We start from the raw sequence: 12,829 nt of genomic DNA on the forward strand, positions 1-12,829 counted from the left end.
AATTATTTTAAAAATTAATAAATTTTATGTATCAAATATAATTTTATTTGAAATTTATTTGCTTGATGAATTTTAGAGAAGATGAAGGAAATTTAGAAAAGTAAGTGTAATTAAAGGAAAATTATATATGAGGACTTTTTTGTATTGGTATTAGATTATGGAGAAAGAAAAAGGTGATATCATAATTAATTTATTTTGTTTTTTTTTATGATTTTTTTTAAATTTTTCAATGTTTTTATTTTATTTTTAAAAGTTAGTAACTTGTCCTTTGAAAACTATTTTTTATTTTCTTTTTATTTTTAAAAACTAGAAATAGATAACATTGTCAAACAATATTATGAATTTTTAAATGTTTTTTTGTTTTTAAAGATAGAAAATATATTTTTTTAATCACACCCTCAAATGTGGTCTTAGAAATTAGAATACGTTCCCTCAAAAATGGAATTGAATTTTTATTTGGTACTTGAGAAACTAGCTTCCACTTGTAGTTGCCAAACTGAACTCGAAGTAAGGACGTGGCACATTGGGTATGTTTGATTTTGTTATAAAAAAGCAGTTTCCAAAGAAACCATAAATTTTCATAATATTTTGTTTTTGAAAAACATGTTTAGTAAAATAAATTTTAACAATTTTCCAAACCATTTTCTTAGAACTTTTTTTCTTATATAGATTGAAAGTAATTTTAAAAATAGCATAAATAGAAAAAAGAAATTCAATATATTTGTTATTTTTTAGTTGTTAGTTGCTCATTTATTTTTGTGGTAGTGCATTTGATTATTTAGATTAAGTTATCCATTTGTTTCATTTATTGTTTAGTACTGTACGTACTTTCTTAGGATTTATACCTCTTTGAAGGGAAAGTTGCTGCAAAATATGGTTGAGTTAAGAAATGTTTGAAATAACTAAGATATATTGATATTTAAATTTTATCCATAAGAAATATTAGTGAATATTTTGATTAAAATATCGGTAGATATTTTAATTATTTTGACCGATAGATTTTTGTAGAGGACTACATTCATTAAACTGAACATGAACTTAAAATTAAAAATAATTTTTTAGTAAAAAAAAATTACACAAATTATTAAATATCTAAATATAAAAGAAATCATAATGAAATTAATTATCAAACTAAATTAAAATTATCTTTAATTATTTGACATTTAATTTTCTCAAATTGATCATTAATAAAAAAAATTAAGTAGTTGAAATAAATATACAAATAATTAAAAATCATTTTCATTGGTTTATGGAAAATAAAAAATTTAAATAGAATTAGTAGAACAATCATTTTTATAAAGTAATTCAATTTTTTTTATAAGAATAAATATTTTTATCAATAATTTCCAATAAATATATTATTTTTGTAGTGATTATTTTTAAAAATAAAATTTTATTTGAGAACTCAAATATGAAAATTGTTTTTTGGTTTATTGTATGATGCAAAGGTTTTCAAAATATTTTTATATTTTTAATTTATTTTTCAAAATACTTCATAAAAAATATCTAAAAAAAATCAAATTTATTTAAAAAGACATGTTTTGAAAATAAATTCTTAAAAAAATTTGTAAATAAAAAAAATTATCAAACCTACTTTTTGAGTTAAAAACAATTTTCAGTTATAAAAAAACTATTTTCAATAGTCTGAAATGAATAAATATTGTCGGGCTGTGGGCTTTCCATTTGCATTCGAGGTCTGTGGGCTTTACATTCGCCCGACAAAGTTCAAGACCAATTTTAGGAAGAAAAATGTCTTTAACTAAATAAAAATAAAGAAATAAAAGTTAGATATAAAAAAAAACATCAAATACAAAGAAATTAGACTTAAATATCAAGAATTTAAACTTACTTATAAAAAGATGAGAACATTGTCAAGATAAAAATAAAATAAAAAATAAAAAGAAAAGAAAAAAAGGGTATTTTATAAATCAACTTGTTAACTTAATATGACTTAATGATTTAATTTAAATTAATAAGTATATTAAGTATATTTGACAAAGTAATTTAGTATTGTAACTTAAAATTAAAAATAATTTTTATAAATCAATTTGATAACTTAATAATCTAAACATAATTTAACCTAAAGTCACTTTAAATTATTAAGTATTAAATATTAAGTTTTATCAAATGCCTTCTAAAATGAAAATAAAATGGATTAAAACTTATTATTTAATTCTTACTTTTAAATATTAAGATTGTTTGATAAAATCAACTTAAAAATTATTTTAAATTATCAAATTGACATATTTATCCTTATAAATTATAATTAGAACAAAAAAGTTAAGTGATAATAGAGGTTATAGAGTAACAAAAAAATCATGGAAGTAATTAGGGTAAATGAAGATAAAAATGTAAAATGAAGATGTAGACTTAAAAATAAGTTAATTATTTTTATTTATTATTTAAAATTATTTTTGACTTGTTTGAAGAAATGGAGTAACAGAAACGATTAGAAGAAGAGGAAGAGAAAACAGAGTAAGAGAAAAACAGAGTAAAGTTTCTTGCTGTTATTTTCAGTGCTTATATCATTACACTTCTGTAGTATTTATATACTTAGTTGTTGATAGCTATAACTAACTTGAGAGGTTGGTTTTAAATAGAAATGATTGGTTGAAACTAACTGGACTTCACAATTAACTCAACTAGTTCACTAACAACCCCCCTCAAACTCAGGGTGGACTTTGGTTGACACTGAGTTTGGCACGTATGGTGAGGAATCTGGAGTTAGGAGTTGCCTTGGTGAAGACATCTGCTAGCTGATCAGAGGAAGGTACATGATGGATTTGTATTTGCTTCTGAAGAACTTTTTCTCGGACAAAATAAATATCAATTTCGATGTGCTTAGTCCGAGCATGAAGAATGGGATTAGCCGAGAGGTACACTGTGCTGAGGTTGTCACACCAGATGACCGGAGTTGTGGAGGAAGATATGTTTAATTCTTTGAGGAGAGACTGCAACCAAGAAATTTTAGCAACTAAGGTAGCTACACTTCGATATTCTGCCTCGGTGGAAGACTTAGAGACTGTATGTTGCTTTCGTGAGTGCCATGAAACCAAGTTTGGACCAAGAAAGAGGCAATATCCTGATATGGAGTGGCAGTCATCAACATCTGATGCCCAATTTGCATCACAGAACCCTGTTATGTTGAGGTGTGAGTTGGAGCTGTGCTGAAGATGGAGTCCATGGTGAAGAGTGCTAGCCAGGTAGCATAGAATTCTCTTGACAGCCTTCCAATGAGTAGTCAGAGGAGCTTGCATGAATTGGCAAACTCGATTGACACTATAGGTGATATCTGACCTTGTGATAGTGGCATATTGGAGGGCACCAACAATGCTTCTATAGAGTTGAGTGTTGCTGAATGGAGCACTTCCAGAGTTGGATAGGGACCGATTAGATACCATAGGTGTAGGAACCGGCTTGACATGAAGCATCTTGGTTTTTTGAAGTAGATTGGAGATATACTTGGCCTGTGATAAGTGCATTCCAGCAGATGTATGCTTGACTTGGATACCTAGAAAGTAATCAATATCTCCAAGATTTTTGAGAGCAAATTGGTTGTTAAGCTGAGTGATCACATGTTGAACAAACTGATCATTGCTGCCGGTGATAAGAATATCATCCACATATACTAGAATGTAAGTGGAGTGAGTAGGTGTGATGTTGATAAATAGAGATTGATCTGATTTGGTGGATGAGAAACCAAGAATGCCAAGTGCTTGATGTAGCTTTTCGAATCAAGCTCTAGGGGCCTGTTTGAGGCCATAAAGAGATTTATTGAGCTTGCAGACATAGTTTGGGTTGACAAGGTCGATAAAGCCTTGAGGTTGATGCATGAATATGTCTTCATGTAGGTCGCCATTGAGAAAGGCGTTATTAACATCTAATTGTCGAACTTTCCATTGTAGATTTAAAGCAATAGTGAGAACAATGCGAATGGTAGTCGGTTTGACAACCGGGCTAAAAGTTTCATTGAAGTCAAATCCAACAATCTGATGAAAACCCTTAGCAACTAAACGAGCCTCGTATTTGTTTATAGTTCCATCGGGATTCTCCTTGACTTTGAACACCCATTTGCAGCCGATCAATTTACGATCAGTGGGAGGAGGAACAAGATCCCAAGTGTTGTTTCGGAGGTGAGCGAGATATTCATCAGTCATGGCCTGTTTCCAATGGCTAGGTTGGAGGGTTTCAGGGACTGAAGTGGGAGTTGTAGAAATGAGATAGGCCTTTGGTTTAAAGATGTCATTTTTGGATCGAGTGATCATATGATGGGTGGGAAAAGGAGGGGCAAAGGATGGTGGAGGTTGTGATGGTTCGTTGTAGTTAGAGGTGGTAGGAAATATTGATGGATTGGTTGGAGAAGAGGTTGAACAAGAGGTTGAAGAAGGGAGGACCATTAGTGGGAGAGACGTTTGACAGGGAAGGGAAGTGGATGAAGAGCTGAAAGAAGAGGTTGTTTGTTTTTGGGACTGCAGCTAGGCAAATGGAAAGGCATGTTCATCAAAGATAACATCACGAGAAATCAATATGTTACCATTAGGGCTGAGACATTTATAGCCCTTGTGGTTGAGACTATATCCAAGGAATGTGCAGGGAATGGACCTGAATTGCAGCTTGTGGTGATTAAAAGGCCGGAGGTTGGGGTAGCACATGCAGCCAAAGACTTTGAGCTGAGAATAGGATGGTTTTTGGTGGAAGAGAACTTCTAAGGGAGATTTGTTTTTCAGGACTGGAGTAGGCAATCGATTAATGAGATAAACACTGGTGCGAAAAGCTTCATCCCAGTATTTAAAAGGAAGAGAGGCTTGAGCAAGGAGGGCAATGCCATGTTCGACAATGTGTCGGTGTTTACGTTCAGCAAGTCCATTTTGTTCATGAGTATAAGGACATGAAATACGGTGGATAATTCCATTGGAGGTAAGGTATTTAGTGAATGAACGATATTCTCCACCCCAATCAGATTGCACAGCTTTAATCTTGTGGTCTAGTTGAAGTTTAACTTGAGACTTGAAGTGAAGAAAGACTTGAAATGCTTCAGACTTATGTTTAAGAATGTAGATCCAAGTGAAATGGGAGTAGGCATCAATGAAGTGAATATAGTATTGATGTCCATGTGAGGAGGGTGTTGATGCTGGCCCCCATAGGTCAGTATGTATAAGTTCTAAGGGTTTGGTGTAGGAGGATGTTGAATGCAAGAATGGGGACTTATGAATTTTTCCCATGCAACAAGCTGAACAGATAAGAGATGGAATTTTATTAAGGTGAGGGAGATTACATTTATTGAGTACAAGAGAAACGATATGTGAGGAAGGATGACCAAGTCTATTATGCCACAATATAAAGGGAGATGTAGGTGAAGCAGGTACTGTTGGTTCCTTGGACGGGAGAGCTGTAGAAGCAAAGCATGAAGAGTTGAAAGTTTCTACGCTGTGAAGAGGGAGTTTTAGCTGTGTGTTATCGAACACATATAATCCCCCCTTAAGTTGGCCGTGCATGAGGAAGGATGACCAAGTCTATTATGCCACAATATAAAGGAAGATGTAGGTGAAACAAGTACTGTTGGTTCCTTGGACGGGAGAGCTGTAGAAGCAAAGCATGAAGAGTTGAAAGTTTCTACGCTGTGAAGAGGGAGTTTCAGCTGTGTGTTATCGAACAAATATAATCCCCCCTTAAGCTGGTCGTGCATGAGGACTGTCCGGGTGGAAAGATCCTTGACAAAACAAGAGGTAGGATGAAATTCAAAAAATACATGATTATCAGCAGCAAACTTAGAAACACTAAGAAGATTCTTTGTAATTTCTGGTACATGGAGAAGTTGTTTTAAGGCAAGTGTTTTGGAGGGAATGAATGATGATGAAAATGAGGTGTGACCAATGTGATGAATAGGGAGACCCTTACCATTTCCCACGAATACTTCGTCTGATGAAGGAAACTGTGATTTGGTTAGGAGATTGTTGAGGTTTGGTGTAAGGTGATGAGTGGCTCCAGAATCAGGGTACCAGTTGTTGTCTTGGATTATTTCTGCTGTTGTTGGTTTGACTAATGAGGTTCTTGGGAAAAAAATTTCAGATAGTTGTTGATGAAGATGAGCCATGTTTCCCTGTGGACGATTTCCTTGAAGTTGTGAGGGTCCTATGAAAGATTGATCAAATTGGTAGTAGCACTGCATGACAACATGACCAATTCTTCCACAAAGTTGACATTGAGGTTTGTTGTTGCCTTTCTAGGAGCCTCGACCATGGCGTCCTCTTCCTTATTAAGTGAAGTTCCCACGAAAGTGTTGCACTCCATTTCCAAAATGTGTAGGTGGACGGAAATTTGAGTTTCTGGTGCTAGCTCTGTAGTTGAAATGTGGAAAACCATTTCTGTTAGTTGTGATGAGATGAGCCAAGCTAGGAGTGGAAAGGTCTGCAATCTTGATGTTTTTCTCAATACGGCTTTCTTGAGCAAGAAGAAGAGCTTCAATTTCCCCAACTGTGTATGGATCAAGTCTGGAATTGACAGAGATGATGAAAGTTTCATAATCTTGAGGGAGACCTTCAAAAATTGCATCTATGTGATATTTGACAGAAATCTTGTGGCCAACCAGAGTAAGAAGGTCAACTACATTTCTGATTTTAAGAAGGTAATCAGTTATAAACAAGTCTCCTTTCTTGGTGTTGTGCAATTGTGTTTTGAATTGAGTTACTTTGGCTCTCACTTGAGTAGCAAAGTATAGTTCAAGGGTTTTCCATACCTGGGCTGAAGTGTCACAATTCACCATACGAGTGAGAAGAGCATTAGTTATAGATGCAAGAAGCCAAGACATAATAAGCTGATCTTGTTGTTCCCAATCCTGGAACTTGGGATTTACATGATTTTGGGTTTCATTGTCTGAGGAGAGAAACTCTGAGGGTAGAACTGAAGTTTCAGAAAGGAAGTGTTACAGCTTATGGCCTCTTAATGTGGTGAGTATCTGTTTTCGCCAAACCAGAAAGTTGTGATTGTCTAGTTTGGATGAGACTGGATGGGGAAAGGAAACTAGGAGAAAACTGGTGGTTCTTGAGGTTTCTTCCATAGCGGATAACTAAGCTAAAGCCTGCTCTAATACTATGTTTGAAGAAATGGAGTAACAGAAACGATTAGAAGAAGAGGAAGAGAAAACAGAGTAAGAGAAAAACAGAGTAAAGTTTCTTGCTGTTATTTTTAGTGCTTATATCATTACACTTCTGTAGTATTTATATACTTAGTTGTTGATAGCTATAACTAAGTTGAGAGATTGGTTTTAAACAGAAATGATTGGTTGAAACTAACTGGACTTCACAACTAACTCAACTAGTTCACTAACATAACTTTAAGTCATATTATTAAATTATTTTACCAAATATACTTAATTTATTTAATGACTTAAATCAAGTTATTAATTCACTTTAAGTTATTAAGTTGGTTTATAAAACACCTACTTAAAATTAATCATATGCAATGTAAGATGTAAATAATTAAATAAAATTTAAATTTAAAATATTTATACTAATAATAAAATTATTAATTAAAATGAAATTTAAATTATTGTAAAGGGAATATTTGAATCTTCTTTTCAATAAATTTCATAAGTGATTATAGATTGTGTTCCATTAGAGGGATTTTTGATAATTGTATGTTGAATTTAAAATTAAAATTTTGAAATACAGTACAATGAAAACTGTTTCCAAATCTACAACACTTTTTGTCACCTTTAAATAAAGGTGTCTTTTGAAAAGTTACTTTTAAAGGTATCTCTTGAAAAAACACTTTATATCATTTTTATATAAATGATACACTTTCAAAAAAATTGAATTTACATTGAAGGTGTTTCTTGAAGAGACACCTTCCATAATTTTTATATCAATAACACACGTTAAAAAAATTTGAATTTATATTAAAAGTGTCTATTCAAGAAACAACTTTTATAATTCTATAAAATCGAATTTATATTAAAATTGTATTTTAAATAGACATTTTTCACAGTTTTCATATTAGTTGTATAATAAAAAAATTGAATTTATACTAAAGATGTCTTCTTAAGACACTTTCTACAATTTCGTAAAATTAAATTTATATTAAATGTGTTTCTTTAAGATACACCTTCAACAATTCTTGCATCAGTCATCCATTGAAATAACTAAATTTATACTAAAAGTATATTTTCAAAAGACGCATTCCACAATTCCATAAAATTAAATTTATATTGAAAAGTTTTCCTTCAAGAGACACTTTTAGTATAAATTTAATTTTTTTTATAGGTGACTAATATAAAAATTGTGGAAAATATTTCTTCAAAAGACATATTTAATATAAATTCAATTTTGTGGAATTGTATAGACTCCTTCAATGTAAATTTAATTTTTTTCACTGTATGACTAATATGAAAATTATCAAAGATGTCTCTTTTAGAGACACCTTTAGTATTAATTTGATTTTATGGTATTGTGAAAATGATATTTCTTTAGTATAAATTCAATTTTTTTTTAACGTATATGACTAATAAAAAAATTATGAAAAAACGTCTTTTAAAGATATGCTTTTAGTATAAATTCAAAATTTTTTTAACCTTTATGGTTGATATGAAAAATATAGAAAGTATCTCTTCAAGAAACATCTTTCAAAGTGGCAAAAAGTGTCATAGATTTGGAATTATTTTTTAAAGTACCATATTATTTTAAGAATTATTTTTCAAAGTATTATTTTTTAAGAATTATTTTTTAAAATAACGGTACAAGTTAAAAAATCCCTCCATCAGATAAAAAATTAAAAACATGGTCCAGATAATGCAACATTAGTATAAATGAACTTGAGGCCTCCACAGAAAATAATACGACATACCAAGACCCTTCAGGCTTCAACAAATCTCTCAGAACACAGTCAGTATGTACTACTACTCCATGAGATTGCAAAAATGCCATTAATTCCTACGGTAAACGACAGGTGTGGTGACAAAGTATAAGTACCGTTACTGTTACTATTACTATTTCGTTGATTAAATTGCCGTGACATCACAACCCAATATGGACCAGATCCATTGTGACTGAAGTGCCCGTGAGAACTAAAAAATGAGTACACTTGTTGTGTACAGCAGTATGGCACTAGCGGAGAGAGTGCTTGCTGGAAGAATTTGAGGCGCGTGGTAGCAGCATTTTGAGCTGTGCAAAGGTTAAAAAGTCGAGGAAAGTACCAAAGAGGTGGGTGTGGATTTACAGCGACAGAGACATCTGCTAATGAAGTCTGATGTGTCCAGACTTGGACTACGTGTCAGCGTACATGTTCTCTGCTCTGACTCCATCTTCTCCTTTCATTTCACTTTCTTCTCTTTCTCCCACTCTATATGGATAAACATTGCGGTACTGAAACCCCTATCTCAACGCTGTCATCTTCAGTTAAAAGAAAAAGAGATCATGGAGGAGGGCTCTAAGAAGAACAACTCTCCAAGGACGAGCACCATAAGAAGAAGGTCTAGTTCAAGAAGGGCTTCACAAAGTAGCTTCATCAATGTAGCTGAAGCGAGGAGAGAGGTTGCCAGTGCCTTAAACCTCCATAGATCATCATCATCACCATATTCGCCATCCGCATCATCAAGGAGGTCTAGCTACAACTACAAGTATGGTATCAGCAAAGCTACTGTTGCTGGCCCTCAATACTGCTGCTATTCATTATTGGAGACTCTGCCTCTCCCTGAACCTACATGGTCCACCACTCCACCTGCTATATTTGCTGCACCTTCGATAGTTGCGACACCACCCCTACTCGAAGCCATAGAATTTGAATGGGAAGAGAGTTTCACTACTTCCTACGCTTGGTGGCTAGGCTTCCTAAAGTCCTTAGATGGTAAAAGCACTGAGGAATCGAAGTACCCATTCGAAGAAAATGTTGTAATGAGGAATAGTTGGCTGTTTGGACAGCGTCAGGATGGTCCAAAACTGGGAGAATCACCTTGCTTGGATGCAAATGATCAAAGCTCATATCTTGATGAATGGTTGATGATCCCACCAACTGAAGATGTATCTGAAATGAAAAACCATGGAGAGAATGTTGTGGGTTAAATTGAATCTTCCCCACCCTGACTTCTAGTCAATTTGATGCTTTCTTATGTAGTCAGTGGCTTAATGTATTGTTTTTTTTTTTGAAAGTAAATTTAGATTTAAAAAGAGTTTCTAAATTTTAGAAAAGGCAAAAAATAACATTTTATTTTGAGTGATTGTTTTGTTTTTATATTTTGTTATTAGAATTTTTTATTTGATTAAGTGTGAATATTTATAAATAAAAGATTATGTAATATTTTATGGGAGACTGATTGAAGAAATTAAGGAAGGGGACAATAATAATTTGAGTATTAAGATGAAGATTTTGCTTGGTACCGCAAGATACAAGAGAGGTTGTATGTAAAGGTTACAAAGAGTCACAATATAAAACCACTCTATCTCCATATTAAAAATATTTTCACTATCATATATTAAGCAATGAATGAAGATACTTTCAAAAAGATTTGTAGTATAATTATCTCAAGTTACAAAATATATACAACGGAGTTGATAAGGTATGAAAAGTTTATCTCAAATTCTTATCGGAGAATTTGAAAGTTTGAATAGAATGAGTTAGAATTAGTATCCAACTATAATATTGATTATTATTAATTTATTAAAAATTAAATAATGAAAGTTTAAATGATACTCGTGTGATTGAAAAAAAAAAATAGTTCGATCTTCATATTTAAAGTTACATTATATTATTGTGGCCATTCAAAAATCTAATGATATAGATTTAGTAACTATTGATTAACTTATAAGATCATTGTAAGTCTATGAAAAAAGAATAAAAAGAATGAATAATAAATAAATAAATAAACAAGTTCTTGAAACAAAACTTACATTAAGAGGGAATGAAGAAAAATTTCATAAAACAAGTTAGAATAATCATAAACACAATTGTCAACGTGACCATGGATGCAACTAAGACAATAAAGGAAGAAGAAGTTTTAATTCATCAAACAACGAGGGAACAAGCAAAAGGTATGAAAGATGGCACAACTAAAGATAAAATGAAAGGAAAATGTATGATAAATCTCAAATTCAATTTTATAATTATAAAAAATATGGTCATTATGCTTATGATATAAAAATGTCATTCTCAATATGAAAGGACAAACCAATTATGTTGAAAAGAGAGATTAAGAAGAACCTATCATATTGTTGACATATAAAGGAGAAAGTGAAGAGAAAAACACAAGGTATTTTGTCACTAAAACAAGCAATTAAATATGTGGTATTAAAATATGTTTGTGGAGTTTGATGAATCGAAAAGTGGTCATGTTACTTTAAGAGATACATTCAAAATTCCACTAAAAGGTAAAGATAAAATATTAATTCATTTGTAAAATGGAAGACATCTATTTATCTTGAATGTCTACTATGTGTCCAACATGAAAATAATATAGTAAGTTTGGGTTAACTCTTAGAAAAAGTTATGACATCCATATGGAAAGAGATCAATATGTCAATTTAATTGCTAATGTGTTTATCACAAGAAATAGAATATTTTTGTTAAGCATTCAAAATAGTTTTGTAAAATGTTTAAAATTTTGTGTTAATGATTCATCTTGGATTTGACAACTAAGATTTGAGCATCTTAATTTTTAAGGATCGAAATTGTTGAGCAAGAAAAATATGGTGAGAGGATTCTTTTTTATAAATCACTTAGATCAATTTTGTGAAGGATATCTACTTGAAAAACATGTTAGAAAAAGTTTTTCTAAAAAAAGTAACTATAAGAGCAAAGAAACCTTTGAAGCTTATTCATGCGGATGTATGTAACCCAATTCATCTAAACTCTTTTTGCAAGAGTGAAGATTTTTTACTTTTCATTGATGATTTTAGTAGAAAAACTTGGGAGTGTTTTCAAAAGAAAAAAATCTGAATATTGAGTACTTTTAAGAAATTTAAAGCAATTTTTTAAAAAGAAAGTGATCACAATATAAAGACAATGAAATCCAATAGAGGAGGCAAATTCACATCAGAAGAATTTGAAGAATATTATGAAAATAGTGAGATTTGTTGACGTTTAACGATTGTATATTCTCATAATAAAAATAGTGTAGTTGAAAGAAAAATAAAATCATTCTTGACATAACTTAAAGTATGTTAAAAATTAAGAAGAAGCCTAAACTATCTTGGGTTGAAGCAGTTTATATATCAAATTATTCCCTTAATCGAAGTGTATAGAATAAAAAACCATAAGAAGCTTCAAATAGAAGAAAGTCATATTAAAAGTGATCGAAGTTAGATAGCAAGAGTGAAAAATATATTTGTTAGTACGTTAAGCTATGTAGTTAAGGTTGGCAATTTTGTTCCATTTTCATTATAGCTTAGGATCTTTTTAGATTGTGTCTTACTCTTCACTAAAGACTCGGGGTTGTTTCATGATCAACCAAGATGATATAAGTAAGTATAGAAAGGTCTGGGGAAGGCAAATTGGTGTTTATTAAGGCACAATGTGGACCAAGATTTTAAAATTTGAGTTAAAAGTTTTTTAAAACTCCTAAAGTGCTAAAATGCTAAGGAGAAGTAGTCAAACGTCCTAAGGACACTCAAGCACTTATGCAAAGATTTCAATCTCCACAAACATTTCTATTTCCATATTTTAATTTATTTTATTTTAGAAATTTGAATTTTAATCCACTAGGTATTGTATCCTATAAATCAGTGTTAAAAACTACTTTAAGCTTTTAATGTGAATATTGAGAAAAAATAATTTGCTTTCTCATTCCTAAAACTCTAAAAACAGTTGTCTTTTTACTCATTGGGTTGAAAAGAAAATTTGA

This window comes from Vitis vinifera, chromosome 8 (assembly GCF_030704535.1).
Source record: "Vitis vinifera cultivar Pinot Noir 40024 chromosome 8, ASM3070453v1".
In the NCBI taxonomy this organism is placed as follows: Eukaryota; Viridiplantae; Streptophyta; class Magnoliopsida; order Vitales; family Vitaceae; genus Vitis; species Vitis vinifera.